Genomic DNA, 15,977 nt, shown 5'->3' on the forward strand with positions numbered 1-15,977 from the left:
GAACATGTTTTGCAACCGAATGAGCGAGAGCTTATATTTGACTACGCAAAGATGAGGTGGTTTTTTGTAATCCGCAAGAACAGCGAGGATTATGCACGCTAGAGAGATCCATGCCAGCGGAATTGCGGCCCTGAGTAATTTCTTCTTGGTGATGACGAATGACGCTTTGTTCTGCATCAAATACGCCTCTTCATCATATCGTGTTTGAAATAGTAGAGGCTACCTTGCTACGCGTCCACTCCCGATTGTAAATTTTGCGTATTCCAGTCGCATATTGAAATTGAGAAGATTTATTTGAGCAGACCAGTTACAGCATCTGCTGCAGAGGCAGAGGCTAAAAGGTTGTGGCGCCTGACGAGGCCTCTGTCCCTCTACAGTCGACGGAAGTGCAATACAATTTGCGCATGACACGAAGGTAAGTCACATAATTAAAACAAATGTGGATAAATTATGCCAATATAATCACAACATTAACACAGTATGATATGTACAATAATATGCAATGATATTATACAGAGATTTTGTTCAGTATACAATACGTTGAAGGACACATATAACAAAAATAAAGTGAAAAACCATGGTACAAGAGAAGGATATATCCTGTGTATGCATGTCATAAGTATTCGTCACTCCCCGTACAAAACACCTGGTATTATTAGGACATCTTTAATGTGCTTTTTGAATGTGCTAATACTAGATGGGAAATTCAAGTTACCTTCAAGTTTATTAAGAATCGAAGCCATTTGATAAGGAACTGTTTGTTTACCATAATTGGTTCTGGTTTTTGGCATGCGTCTTTTATTGTGTCGGAAAGGATAAGTAGAGTTTTCTTCCCTGTCGCAAAAGTGCAGCTTCCGGAGTTCTACGAAATGAAGTAGTTTATAATAGTATGTTTGTACTGGCCTGCGTGCGAAGTGTTGAAGTTTCTAAAATGCCTGGAAGGCTTTCAGATATACTGGAAAGCTCACAATTTCCGCAGAGGGCCCAATGTGTGAAGACTAAATATATATCTGAAAGTGCTCTTCATGCCAGCGCTGACCGCGTTGTGTGCTTTTTGTATACATTCCAAGGGGTTTGCTTGTAAGACCTGCAGCAAGCCTCATTATGCACCCTCGGCGACCGTCCTCAATCCTCCCAAGCTTTAGGCTCTTAGATATCTTAGATGAGCTAGGGAGGCTCGGTAAATAACTTACAAATAAGCCCCTGGGGCTCTATACTTCGGACGGGGGCTCTACGCAACATCACTTTATAATTTATAAACAGTGGTATACTTGAAAGTATTTGAAGTACATTTTTTATTATTTTATTAACGTACTCCTACACCACCGGACAGACATTCACTTTATTTCGAGGTTAAGATGAATTAATTATTGTGTGACTGTGAAGAGAACATCCAAAAGATGCGCGCAAGAATTTTATTTCGAGGTTGAGAGGAATTTATTATTGTGTGACTACGAAGAGAAGATCCAAAAGATGCGCGCAAGAATCCTTTCAGAGAAAAGCATGAACACTAAATCACAGGCATGTGATGAATTTTGTCACTGCCTCTCCAACTCTATTTGCTTTTTGACGGTGTTCGCTTTTATTTTTTTACGACAACTGCACAGCATATTTTCTTCCAGGTAAATGGTGTCATCGTGAGAATCTTCTACCGCCAACAAGAACAGCCTGCCACTTTTGGTCATAAACGCTAATCTTACCTAACCTAGACCAACTTCAGGAGAGACATGTTGACTTTCTGTGCGCGGGCTGCTTCAGGGACAACAGTTGTATAATTTGTGATCCTTTGGTCGGCTGGACGCGAAGCCCTATCCAGGTTGGAGGGGAATAGGGACAACAGTAATTTCACACACACTCCTCTACCGAATACAGCTTTTACCCATGGATAGTAAGCTCGTATTTGTGTAGCCATGAAGCCAGAGCCTTTATTTCGTCAGCGCTCCAGTATAAAAGGACATCTGAAAAACCAAAACACATGCTACTTGTGTGTGTGAGTTTACTACGAAATCGAAATGGACCTTATGAAGCGCGCGGTAAAGAGACACTCAGTTTTCTACCTTTCATGTCTTTACATGCTTAGCGATCGCCCTCTGACTTTAAAAAAGGGCATCACGTGAGTAAAATAACTTGGAGGTGTTGGCGGCTATTTCCCTCATCCTGGGAAGGCAAAATATGCCTTTTAGTTTCACAGTAATAGCTATTTAACGCTCGTTCCTGGTTCTCGCGTCATCATAACAGTAGAGGTGGTGGTGGTGGTAGTATTAGTTTCATGCTTGTCTCATGCTTGTTTCGTTTCCAGGTTGACCTTCTGCCCCTCCTATAAATGCTAAGCGGTTAACAGCCGTTCTAAAGAGAGAGCCTAATGGCTTTTTCATCCTCCAGCAAATGAACCAACTTGACGAAAGGAAAACTTCAGTTCTGTAACTGCGTCGTAGGAGAGGACATACTTGCGCGCTCGGAACCGATGATGCTTTCGGGGATTCGCGTGACAAGAAGGCTGTGGTAGTAATCGCGAAGGTAGTCAATGTACTGTGCCTTCAGATCAGCAGAGCTGAACCGTTGGTGCTTGGCTTCCAGCCAATCCTCGTCTTCTTCGTGGATCTGGACCTGCGGCAGCCAAGCAAGACAGGTGTAATTTGTGCTTTTCAAATGTAGGATCCATTGGGGCAATAATGACTGCTTAGAATAAAACTATTTAGATCTCGCGGTGGCCACTGAATTGTGCACTGCAGTCTCGCCGCCACGATGACGCCCAGAATGAGCGCTAGAAATAAGTATTGCTTGTAACCTAACGTACTCAATGCCAGGAATGCTTCTAATTCCCTTACCTCCCACAAAGTGGCACATGGCTTTGAGCATTCAAAAACAGCGCGATGACGTCATCCGTGACGCAAGAAAAAAATTCGAACGACCGAGTGGCTGCAGAAGAAAACGTAATTGGCCCGTACGCAGCCTTCTGCTGTGGTTAAGTGGCTTGTGGAGTACAAAATGGCTCGAGGCGACAATAAAGCATCATTGTTTTCTCTGGTCCTTTTAAGCAGCACTTTCAAAGGGGCCCTTTTTGTGACTTTCAACACCTCGTGGATTTTAAAAACGTTACCACTTAAGCGTAGACTCCAGGCGAGCATAGAAAGTAAAGTTACAGCCTTCTGAAAGAATCCTAATATTAAATGGAGAGTTATTGTTTAATCTTGCAGCGAAAAGTCAACCCCCCACCCCCCTAGTCTAAAAGGCGGTCTCCGTTGGAGCACGTAGGCAATTACAGAGGAACCTGTGAGTTTCAGCGGCCTGCCTTTAAAGACGCCCAATCCTAGCATCCATTTAAATGCCTTAGAAACCACAAATTAGGTGGCCGACGTAGTCCTGCGGCTAAGGGACTACGCCTGCATTGAATGCCTGAAAAAAACAAAACAGTGAAAGGTGGGCTCTAACTTTATACTTTTTTTAAGTTAAAGTAGTATTAGGAAATTTGGTGAGTCAGGAGCCGTTCGTGTACTTGCTGTACCCTTATAAAAATGGTCTATAGACAGTTTATAGACTTCTTATTGACTCTATTAACTTCCTATAGAGATTGCTTTTTGTCTATTAATAGTCTATAGACTGTCTATAGACAAAAGTCTACTAAAAGTGTATGGCTAAAAATGTATAGATTGACTATAGACTGTCTATGGTATTTGTATTGCCTATAGACTTTTGTCTATAGACAGTCTATAGACTTTATAGATAGGAGCCTATAGACACTCTATGGACTGTCTAAACTTTTTTTGTAAGGGTAGCGCGTGTGTGCATCAGCACAGACGAGGCAGTAATGAATTTTATAGTTATTTGTCACTGGCATCGTGAAAACGCAAGAAGACTTTATGACATCGTGTTCATCAGTAATGTTTATTTAGAATGTACCCAACACTCGCTCCCACGGAATCATTGTTCTTCACTGGAATAGCGTGTACAGTCTTTGTGGGAAATATACAGCCCAAGGGGTTTAAGCCGTGTTGCGGGGCTATTAAGCACATTTGATAGCCCTAAGCTGCGGAGGATTCAGGACGTAAGTTCGTCCCGCCTACGTGAGATTATAGTCCCTGAGTATGCAAGAGGAGCTGGGCTGCAGGACTCTGATGCAGACCCCTTGGGCTGTACACTTTTGGTTTGGTTTGGTGTTTATTTTCTTTCAAAATGAAAGGGGAAGCCAAAGCAAAAGGCGGCAGGCCTGACTAGGCCTTGGCTCCCTGATACAGGCGGCAGCACACACCTTTAGCGCCTATGCAGGACAATGACACCAAATAATATAACAACAATATGACACAAACAAGCATGAATTGAGTACATCAATGACACCAAATAATACAACAATACGAATAAACAAGCATGAACTGAATACATCAAAGACACCAAATTATATAACAACAATATGGCACAAACAAGCATGAATTGAATACATCACATGATACCTCGATCGGTGGCAGTACATATACCTGTTAGAGTGAAGACAGTAATGCATATGCATCAGTGACAAATTTTATGCCGCAGGACGTTTTCATGGAAAAAATAATGTAGTCAAAAACATATATTGTGAGACGGGAGACAGAGCGCAGGATGGAGCGAGCTTTAATGGCACCAGCAAGTATGGCGACCAACCCTTCGAAGAAGAAGATGAGCGATGATGATGGATATGTACAGATGAAGACGAAGGTCGCATGTTGTGCTTGTGAAGAAGAAGAAGAAGAAGTGCTTACACTTTCTCCCCTCGCGTACGAAAGCGACCGGCCCGGGCGCAGATTATAGCACAGTAGGGCGACGGGCGAAGGGTTTGAAGCGGGAAACATGAACGATCTCGGCACCTCGGCAACGACGATCATTAACAGGATGAACAGGGGCAACGCGATAGTTCACCGGGGACGTTTGTTCGAGTACAGTATACGGACCAATATAACGGCTCAAAAATTTTTCACACAATCCCGGGGTACGCACTGGAGTCCACAGCAGTACCTCATCACAAGGGTGAAAGAATATGGAACGGTGGGAGAGGTCATAGGTGCTTTTCCGGGAGGCTTGGGAGGCGTCGGTATTCAGGCGGGCAATGGCACGGCAGTAGGTAAGACGAGAAGTAAACTGTTCGTGAGAGAGTCTGGAAGAGGTTGAGGGGGCGGAGAAGAAAGACGCTTCGAGGGTGAAGGTAGGTTGACGTCCATACACAAGGAAGAACGGGGAGAAGCTGGTGGTTCTTTGCACGGCAGTATTGTATGCAAAGGTAACGAAGGGAAGCATGGTGTCCCAGTTGGTGTGGTCGGGCTGGATGTACGTGGCTTGCATATCGGACAGCGTGCGATGAAAGCGCTCTGTGAGCCCATTGGTCTGAGGGTGATAAGCTGAAGAGGTTTTGTGCACGGTTCTGGAGGCGTGAAGAACTTCGGCAAGGATGCTGGAGAGGAAGGACTTGCCGCGGTCACTAATAAGGACACGAGGAGCTCCATGGCGCAGAAGGATGGCGTTCAGGAAGAAGTGGGCTATCTCTGAAGCAGAGCCGGAAGGAACAGGGGCCGTTTCAGCGTATCTAGTTAAGTGGTCGATGGCAGTGACGATCCAACGGTTGCCCGTTGGTGTAATGGTAAGGGACCGTAGAGGTCAATCCCAACGACTTCAAAAGGGGAGAACGGACAGGGGAGAGGCTGTAGAAGGCCCGCAGGGGCAGACGTGCTCCGTTTACGACGTTGGCAAGAGATGCAAGACGCAATATATTTTCCAACAGCGGTGGAGAGGCCAGGCCAAAAGAAACGGCGCTTGATGCGGTCATAAGTTTTCTGAAAGCCCAAGTGGCCAGCCGTGGCCGGTCATCATGAAAGGCCTGCAAAACTTCTCGGCGAAGAGAACGGGGTACGACAGGCACCCATGAGTCACCGAAGGGGCTGTAATTGTGCCAAAGAAGGATGTTGTCGACTAGCTTGAAAGAGTTAAGCTGGCGACGTAGGCGGGCATTCGGTGGCCGAGTAGCACCGCCCAGACGGTCGATAAGGGTCCGGCAGTAAGGGTCGGCCCGCTGCGCTGAGGCGAGATCGCCAAGACTGGGAGCTGGCATCAAGTCAATGGGTGCGGCGGTCAAGGTTGAGATAGCCGTCGAAGGGGTAGTTTGGCAGTTTGAGGATGCGGAGGACACGCGCGGAGGTTGGGTTTGGGCGAGGGGACAACGAGATAGCGCATCGGCGTCCTGGTGTTTCTTGCCCGATTTATAGGTGATGGTAAAGTCATATTCCTGGAGACGGAGAATCCAGCGGCCGAGGCGCCCGGACAAGTTTTTCTGCGAGGACAACCAGCACAGGGCATGATGGTCCGTGACAACTGTGAACTGGCGGCCGTACAAATAAGGGCGAAATTTCTGAATGGCCCAGACAACAGCGAGGCACTCTTGCTCAGTTATCGTGTAGTTCTGCTCCGCTGCAGTCAGTGTACGACTGGCGTAGGCGATGACTTGCTCGCACGAGGAATGCTGCCGCTGCAGAAGAACTGCACCAATGCCGTGTCCACTGGCGTCCGTGTGTAAAATCGTTGGAGCATTGTCGTCGAAATGTGCCAGTATCGGATCAGATGTGAGAGCCTTCTTTAAGGTAGTAAAAGCGACCTCACAGGTCTCAGACCAAACAAACGGCTGGTCAGCGCAGAGGAGCTTATGCAAAGGGGCCGCAATAGAGGCAAAGTTGCGTATGAAGCGCCGGAAGTATGACGCTAGCCCCAGAAAACTGCGCAGGTCTTTGACGCGCGATGGGCGGGGAAAATGCAAAACTGCAGCCACTTTGTCGGGATCCGGCTTTACACCCTTCTGGCTAACGACGTGTCCGAGTACCTTGATAGAAGTGGAAGCAAAGCAACATTTCTTGGTGTTTAACTGAAGGCCTGCCTCAGAAAGTGCGCTTAATACTTCATCGAGACGAACAAGGTGTTCAGAAAAAGTCGAAGAAAAAATTACTATGTCGTCGAGGTAGCATACGTTTTCCACTTCAGGCCTCGGAGAACGGTGTCGATCATGCGCTCGAACGTGGCCGGAGCATTGCATAGGCCGAACGGCATAACGTTGAATTCGTATAATCCGTCGGGAGTGGCGAAAGCAGTTTTTTCCTTGTCGGCCTCATGCATCGGTATTTGCCAGTATCCGGATCTTAGGTCGAGACTAGAGAAAAATTGTGCACCTTGGAGACAGTCGAGGGCGTCATCAATCCGAGGCAGCGGATAAACATCTTTTCTAGTGATCTTGTTAAGGGCGCGATAGTCAACACAAAAGCGTACTGAGCCATCCTTCTTTTGAACCAGCACAACAGGCGAAGACCAAGGACTCGAAGAAGGGCGTATGATGTGGCGCTTGAGCATGTCGGCTACGTTATCTTGAATAACCTTGCGCTCACTAGAAGACACACGATACGGGCGACGGCGAATGATGCCCGAACCATCTGTGTAGATGCGATGCTCAGCTGCGGTGGTTTGGCTCAAAGTTGTTGCCTGGGTATCGAAGGAAGCGGCATGCTTGGTCAAGACGGCAAGCAATTCATCTTTTTGAGTCGGGGTGAGACCGGGGCTGATAGCAGCTGCAATAGATGCAGAGGCAGAAGCAGGGGTCGAAAGAGCGAAGCTTGATGGGGCAGAGGAAAGAACGGCTACAGGTTGAGTGGTATCCACAGATGCGATGGCTGTGCCTTGACGCAGAAGAATGGGTTCCGGCGTAGTGTTGAAGGCAGTTAGTAGTGAAGACCCATTGGTGAAGCGGAGCAGGGACGCGACGAGGAAGATGCCCCTTGAGAAAAGACGGGGGCTTGGTGTGACGAAAACGTCCCCAGCGTTGACGTGGGCAGAAGCAACAGAGAGGACATCTTCGCAGCCGGGGTAAAGTACATGATCAGTGGTGGTAACCAGATGATGAGAAGGCAGGACAGAAACGGCAGAAAGGTCGGATTCAGAAGCTTGTAGAGTAGGGGGGCAGCAGGTAATTACAGCTTGCGCAGAGTGGAGGAAGTCCCAGCCGAGGATGAGGGGATAAGCACAGGAAGGAAGCACAGCAAATACTATGTAGTGCAGGATGCCGTCGATAATGACTCGTGCTGTACACAATCCGGAAGGACGCATTGATTCATCATTGGCAGCACGGAGAGAAGGACCACTGTAAGGGGTGCGCACCTTACGAAGACGAGAACATAAATCAGAACTAATTACAGAAACGGCGGCGCCCGTATCGATCAATGCTTCTACTACAGTGCCTTCAATGTCAATGGTTAACATGTTCGATGGCTGTGCAGGAGGAATTGAGAGGTCGGCGTGCGGTGCAGTTTTACCTCCGGAAACTGCACAGTTTAGTTTTCCGTGTGGCCAGTTATCTGGGAGGATGGTGGACGTAGAGGCGACGACGAGCGGCGGAAAGGCGATGGGGAGCGGTGGCGCGACGACCTGTCGTTCGAGGAGCGGTCCGGAGAGGTAGAGGGATAGGAGGGACGATAATTAGTATGGTCAGCAAACAGTGGGCGGTAAGCGTACGACGAGTGCGGAGCGTCTTGGGAGAAGTCCCCGTACGATGGGCGACGAGGAGGACTGGAGGCAAACGTCGGACGGTAAGCTGGTGACGAGTACGTAGCTCCATTGCGAAAGTCTGGGTACCACTCGCGCTCGTCGCGCTGACGCCGACGGCACACACGGGCAACATGCCCGCGAATTCCGCAGTAGTGACACACCGGCCGACGTGCAGGCGGACTCCAAACAGGACACATAGCGGGGCTCGGGGACACAGAGACCGGAGTTTGCTGGACGGGCTGTGGATGCGACGGGTAAACAGCAGCAGGAGGCGTCGCAGCAACCTGGGCATAGGTAGGCACAGAACGCGGTACAGGTGGTTCCGCAGCCAAGGGGCGAGTGACCGAAGCGAGCTCGTCTTTGATGAGATCACGCAAAGGCGAGGACGACGGGGCTGGGGGCGGGTGGGAATCAACTGGCGGTAAGGTGGAGCCGTGCAGTTAATCCCGGATAATGGAGCGAATGAGGGAGCGTAAGTCCACGTCGGGTGAAAGGGGGGTGTCCCAGGTGTCTTTTAATCGAAGTGACTGAAGGTCGTCAAGACGATGGCAAGTTGTTCGGATGTCTTGGACTGACGTTGGATTCTGAGCAGCAAGCGTATTGAAGGCAAATGACCCAAGCCCTTTCAGAAGATGACGTACCCGATCGTACTCTGACATAGCGCTGTTGACACGTCGACACAGGGCAAGCACGTCTTCAATGTAGGATGTGTAGGACTCTCCGGGTAGCTGAACGCGCGTATCTAGCTTTTTTTTTGGAGACAGCGGGGCTTGCACCAGATGTGCCAAAGATTTGTCGTATCTGTGCCGAGAAGTGAGCCCAGTCCGGGATGGCATCTTTGTGGTTGACGAACCAAGTCTTGGCCACGGCAGTGAGGTAGAACGACACGTTTACAAGTTTCATCGCTGAGTCCCAACGATTATAGGCACTGACCTGGTTATATTGGTCGAGCCAGTCCTCGACATCGTCCCCGCGAAGACCAGCAAAAATGGGAGGCTCGCGCTGGAGTGTGGCGATGGTCCAAGTGGGGTGTCCAGAAGATTGGGAAGGACCGGGTTGGCTCATCATTGCTGGCTCCAGACGGTTCGAATCGAGAGGAAGAAGAACGGGGGGCCCATCGGGAGTACGAGTGATGTTGTCGCTGACGGTATCCATCGGTGCGGATGGTACGAGCAGGTGGCGACCGGAACGTAGCTGCAGTCTGGCGGCGCAGAGGACGCAGGGATCGAGAGCACACTCCACCACTTGTGAGACGGGAGACAGAGCGCAGGATGGAGCGAGCTTTAGTGGCACCAGCAAGTATGGCGACCAACCCTTCGAAGAAGAAGATGAGCGATGATGATGGATATGTACAGATGAAGACGAAGGTCGCATATTGTGCTTGTGAAGAAGAAGAAGAAGAAGAAGAAGAAGAAGAAGAAGAAGTGCTTACAATATTATAGCGAGTATAGGCCACAAAACTATAAGGATTCTCTTCCAAATATTTTTTATACAAGCAACCTATTAAAGTTACCAGATCCAGTGGTTGCCCAAACAATAATACAGTAATAGGGGAGTAATTACTCATTGGCATCCACCCAAGCGCAGCCATACGGCTACAAAGGAAAGCTATACAGCTTTCAGAAACTTCGTAGTTAAAGAAAAATTCGTCCTTGTCCGGGGTTAGAACCCGGGACCACCGCTTCACCGGAGTAGTCGCTCTACCAACTGAGCTAACCGGGACAGCAAGCTTATGGTAGGGCGAGAGCGAATTGATCAATAACTCGAAGTGGGAACAATGTTGGTCAAATTTAACAATACTGCAGATTGGGCGAGTTGGTTAACATACATCTTAGAGGTAGCTTATCTGGACAAGTGCTTTGCGTCTTGATAGCAGGAGCTGGCGGTGACTGTTGTGTTTAGTTTTCTTCTTTTGGTTTTTGACCAACGATTTTATCGCATTTTCTTCCTTTATAATTCTACGTGTTTTCGAATAAACTTCCAGTTGTTAGTCAGCGCTCGTGTCGTCTACTTCTTTCTGTCCTTGTGTGTCGCGCTAAATTTTTCAAGATGTTGGTCAAATGTTTAGGGGAATCCTCAAGGTGGAGTAAATTTGTAATAGGGGAGTAATTACTCATTGGCATCCACCCAAGCGTGGATGCCAATCATCCACCCAACTACGAAGTTTCTGAGAAAGCTGTATAGCTTTCCTTTGTAGCCGTATGGCTGCGCTTGGGTGGATGCCAATGAGTAATTACTCCCCTATTACAAATTTACTCCACCTTGGGGGATTCCCCTAGACATTTGACCAAGAATACAGTATGATATTTTGGAATAAAAAAGAGCACAATACAATTAAATCTTGAGCCAAGTTGGTATTAAGTTAGAAATTTTATAAAGACATTTGACAAAGACTTTACCTCAAGAGTAGTTTTGTGTGAATTATTGAGACAGTGCACGTCATTCTTTGCTCTCGTGACGGAGTAGAACTTTACGTACCTTTAAAACATAACCAGGGATATCCGGGGCGCTCTTGTACACGCTGAACTTTGCGAAGGCTGGTATGCCGAATTCAAACGATAAGCTCCCGATTCGGGCCAGGATATCAAAGTTCGGATCGTAATGCATGTTCGAAAGGTCCAGGCCCAACCGGTCTAAGAAACGCCTCAACGAGGGCACCTGTGTGTATGAAAGCACAAAATTCCCTCTCACTCGTTCGCTTGCGATCAGGATATGCTCATACAGGGAATGGCATCAGCGAGATACTAGCGGCCGAAGTGTGTAAACAGGGAATGTGCAGCATCATTTCTCGCATGCTTAAAAAGCAGTAATTTGTGCTTGAAAATAGCGAAGCAACAATATCTTTATTGACGTCAGACCCTCTGATGTCCCTGAAAGTCTGTTTCACATGCAAGCGAAAATGCTAGCGAATCCTGCCGCCGCGGCGCAAGAACATGTTTTGAGTTGTCGCCGTGATGAGCGGCCAGGTTTCAACAAGTTGGAAATTTTCGCTGCGACGCGCCGCTCAATCGCTCAGTCGCTTGCATGTGAACCGGCCTTAACAATCCACATCCAGCAGGAGGGTATTGTACTTTTCTCCCGAAGCAAAGAATTTTCTTTGGGGACAGAATGCATACTCATTTCAAGAATGCTGTTGTAAGCATTGTATTTACAGCACCACTGCAACGATGGCTGCGAGCAAAACTTTATTTTGCTTGTTCATTTTTTCGGCAACACATGGTAGCGCCTCAAGGCACGTCAACAGGAGGGGATTACCCTTATGAAAACGCCTTTTCCGCTAGGCGGAGCAGCAGCAGCATTGATTCTAGAATACTTTCGTAGCCAGAGGCCAGATGTGCTCAGCTGATTCACCCACACGAATCAAGCGTGGGAAGGAAAAGAACGTTTATTGCCAAGAACAAGGCTTATTTTTAGGCAAGAAGGGAGAGGGAAAAGTGGAGGCTAATTCAAAGGGTCTAAAGCTCGCTGTAAGCAATGCCGCGAAATGACAGACCACGTATAGAACAACTGCTCGGATCATAGGGGAAGTGCGATGTTTGATCCCCAGCGCGGTAGGGCACCCACCTATGAAAGAACGAGTACAAGCTTTCCCTTGGCCTGGTGGTCGGCATTTTAGTGTGATTCGCTTGGGAAACAGATCTTTGACCCTCACGTTCAGTAGACGAAAACACTTTGTGCCATGGCGCTATTCGGCCAGAGGCGGACTTGTGCAATAAGAATTCGACTTCATCATCAACTGCTAGAAGTTATAATAGCGAAAAAACATATATATTACGCATACAGGTACAGTCTTTGTGAAAAGTAACCAGGCTGCACGTTTTCATTCATAATCGTATATTAAAGTTATTATGTCTGCCCTTAAGCTCTAAATCTCTGTATGGTAAGGAGAACCCCTGTTCTCACCTTCAAATAACTTTTTGATCTTTAGGGAAGCCGTGAGGGCTCTGTTATACAAATGAGAAGCAAGCCATGGAGCCTGGTTACTTTTGACGAAGACTGTACGTTGGGGTAACGTATAGGGCATGGAAGAAAATATACATAACGATTGTGTATAAATTGCAAAATGAAGTAACAAAAATGCATATAATAGCCTTTACGCATATCGAATGCCGTCATGTGTAGCGACAATTGTGTGTAGGATCCTTTAATCCGTCATTTCGTGGCATTATTGAAGACGGTCACCGTTTTACCCGGCTCCCCCTAGATGAATGCACGTACGGCAGCTGCTGTTTGGGAACCGCCTGTGCCGCCAATGGGAAGGATTATTTGAAAATAAAAATAAAGATAATAAGCAAATAAAAACAAGAAAAATTGATTCTTTCTACGATTATGTGCACATAATAGACGCACGAGAATTCGGTTCTTGGCAGGGACAGCACGAATTACGAATTACGAATTACGAATAACGAGCCCCTCATTCCCGTTCCTTTGATTGCTTAATTGCTTAGCGAGGACCTCGGTTCTGGCAGCCTTGACGCCATATCAAGCATAAGAGGGTTCTCACACAGCTTCCACCCTCGCCGTTCGATGACGTTCTACGTCACAGCAGCGGTAACTCAGGACGTGCCACGCCCGCCGCTTAAGAACGTGGGTGGCGCTGATGAACACTCTCAAGGTTAGGTTATTTGTAAACATAAATACCCCCGAAAGCAGAAGATTTGACAGCCGTCGCCGTAGCTCAGCGGTAGAGCACCGGACGCGTAATTCGGAGGTCGGTCGGTCGGTCGGTCGGTCGGTCGGTCGGTCGGTCGGTCGGTCGGTCGGTCGGTCGGTCGGTCGGTCGGTCGGTCGGTCGGTCGGTCGGTCGGTCGGTCGGTCGGTCGGTCGGTCGGGTTTAACGTCCCAAAAGCGACTAAGGCTATGAGAGACGCCGTAGTGGAGGGCTCCGGAAATTTCGACCACCTGGGGTTCTTTAACGTGCACTGACATCGTACAGTACACGGGCCTCGAATTTCTCCTCCAAAGAAATTCAACCGCCGCGGCCTGGATCGAACCAGCGTCTTTCGGGCCAGCAGCCGAGCACCATAGCCACTGAGCCACCGCGGCGGCCCCCGCGCCTTTTGGGTTAGCAGTCGAGCGCCATAACCACTGAGCTACCGGGGCACATTTAGTTAGGTGAAGCTATTGCGGCTAGTATAGCTCTGTTTGCATTTGCAAAGCAGATGTTGCCAACAAAGCCAGTTGTCTGCGCTTTGTTTAAAAATATGCAAGTATTGCAGAGGAAACTGCACTGACATATTTTCTAGGCACTCAATTCAAACTCGCGACGTCGACGCCAAAAACCACTAAATGATCATCGTTTTCATGGGAATGTAGTTCTAGCCTAGCCTCTGCGTTCTGTGTCCAAAAATCATCGCTGAGACACCGCAGTTTAGATGCAAGAATAGGTGTTCCGGGGTAAATAGCATTAGTCGTTATAGTGCGGGAACCTTGCGATTCAAATCACCACCAATTTTCTCCTTTTTAAAGCAACCTGATTACAGGAATTTTTTATATTAGGATGAATAGAGTATGAGATTACAAAAAGGCTTGCCTTTTCTTGAATGTCTTTGGAAGTACTTTGAGTTAGAATGGGTGTAATTAGGTTGCAATGATATTCCAAAAGGCAGACAGAGAATTAACTCACCTTATCCAGTGCGGTTCCGGCTGCTCCGAATCTACTGCAGACGAAGTTGTAGAAATCGTTGCATGGATCAAAATTCCAGTCGAGGGTCGCGTTAATCATTTGGCCGGCCAGATGACTGCCGTCAGGTTTGAGGGTGGTCGCAGCCCTACGATGAGTGGTATCCGGTGTAGCCGGTGGCTCCCAGGTAGTTGTCCTGCAGATATGCATGGTTGCTGGTCTCGTGGTCGCATACTAAAAAATTCGCTGTGGCTTAGCTTGGTTAAGCCCGGTAATTGCGAAAGCAATATTCGTACCTGCGCCATGGTACAGCTGGTAGTGTAGCTGGTGGTGGTGCTTGTGGTTAGACTTGTGGTGATACATCGGTTATACAATCCAAACCAATGCAATCCAATCCAAACCAATCAAATCTCATCCAATCCATTCCAATGCAATTCAATCAAATCCAATGCAATCTATTCAAATCCAATCCAATCAAATCCAATGTAATTACTGTATGTAATCTAATCCAATCCAATGCAATCTAATCCAAAACAATACAATTCAATCCACTCCAATCCAATCCAGTCCAATCTAATCCAAACCAATCCAATCCATTCCAATGCAATCCAATCCACTCCTATCCAATCCACACTTATCCAATCAAATCCAATCTAATGTAATCCAATCTAATCCAATCTAGTGCAATCAAGGTCAAATGAAGGTGACCCCTGGTGCCCTCCATTTAATGATAAGCAATGTAGACAAGTCTGTTTAGCGTTCAACAGCTCAAGGTCAAATGAAGGTCAATGGTGGTCACCGCCGCGGCACGATGGTGGTCACCCCGCAAAGTGCAAGTAGTATTGCTTTCGCAATAAAATAAATTGAGTTACCATTCCGGCTGGTCACCGGTCCTCTCCGTTTTCGTGGACTCTAAGGAGGAAAAAACAGCAAATGGTAAGTAAGTCAAGTTGCCGGATTAAACGACGCCTGCTTCTGCTGGGTCAAGTGAATGACAGGCAGGTGGAACTTAAGCATAGTACCTATGAAAACTGAGGTCTCGGGACGGTCCAGAAGGTGACATCTCAGGGGATGTGATGCAGAACAACTTAGGAAATGGCGCACTTAACAAAGTGTACTTCGTGCAGGTCACTGATCGAGAAGCGGTTATTCGTGTTCTCACTTCCTTTCTTCCCGAGAGAGGGCAGGTTTTCACTGTTCTCTTCCTTCCACACGGATTCCTCCATTTTGGCATTTTCGTTCTGATCTATAAACACCGGTTATACGCGGCACTTTCTACTCTTTTAAGATGAACGGTTATACCCGAAACGTAAAAAAAATTCGCTGTGGCTTAGCTTGGTTAAGCCCGGTAATTGCGAAAGCAATATTCGTACCTACGCCATGGTACAGCTGGTAGTGTAGCTGGTGGTGGTGCTTGTGGTTAGACTTGTGGTGATGCATCGGTTATACAATCCAATCCATTCCAATCCAATCCAATTCAATCCTCCAATCCAATACACTCCTATCCAATTCAATCCAAACCAATTCAATTCGCTCCTATCCAATCCAATCCAATGTAATCTAATCTAATGTAATCTAATATAATCCAATCCAGTCCAATCTAATCCAATCAAGGTCAAATGAAGGTCAATGGTGGTCACTGCCGCGGCACGATAGTGGTCACCGCCGCGGCACGGCAAAGGCGTGAAAGTGCAAGTAGTATTGCTTTCGCAATAAAAGCACTACGGAGTCGTATTTCATTTCAGACGGCGTGTTAATTTCAAGGAGAAAGAGGTTCGCTGTAGAGCGATTTCAAAGAAAGTTGTGCAGT

At 47.5% G+C, this 15,977-nt stretch overlaps 1 long non-coding RNA gene across 1 annotated transcript; it reads right to left on the reverse strand.

The window, feature by feature from the left end:
- Positions 1-2,281: 2,281 nt before the first annotated feature.
- Positions 2,282-14,301, reverse strand: LOC149347919 (uncharacterized). The gene is made up of 2 exons (XR_016292223.1): positions 14,171-14,301; positions 2,282-2,607 (listed from the first exon to the last, which is right to left on the reverse strand). It is a non-coding gene; the product is annotated as an uncharacterized LOC149347919 (long non-coding RNA).
- Positions 14,302-15,977: the final 1,676 nt, after the last annotated feature.

The sequence above is a fragment of the Amblyomma mixtum genome, chromosome 4 (assembly GCF_055824585.1).
Source record: "Amblyomma mixtum isolate Tamu chromosome 4, ASM5582458v1, whole genome shotgun sequence".
Lineage (NCBI taxonomy): Eukaryota > Metazoa > Arthropoda > Arachnida > Ixodida > Ixodidae > Amblyomma > Amblyomma mixtum.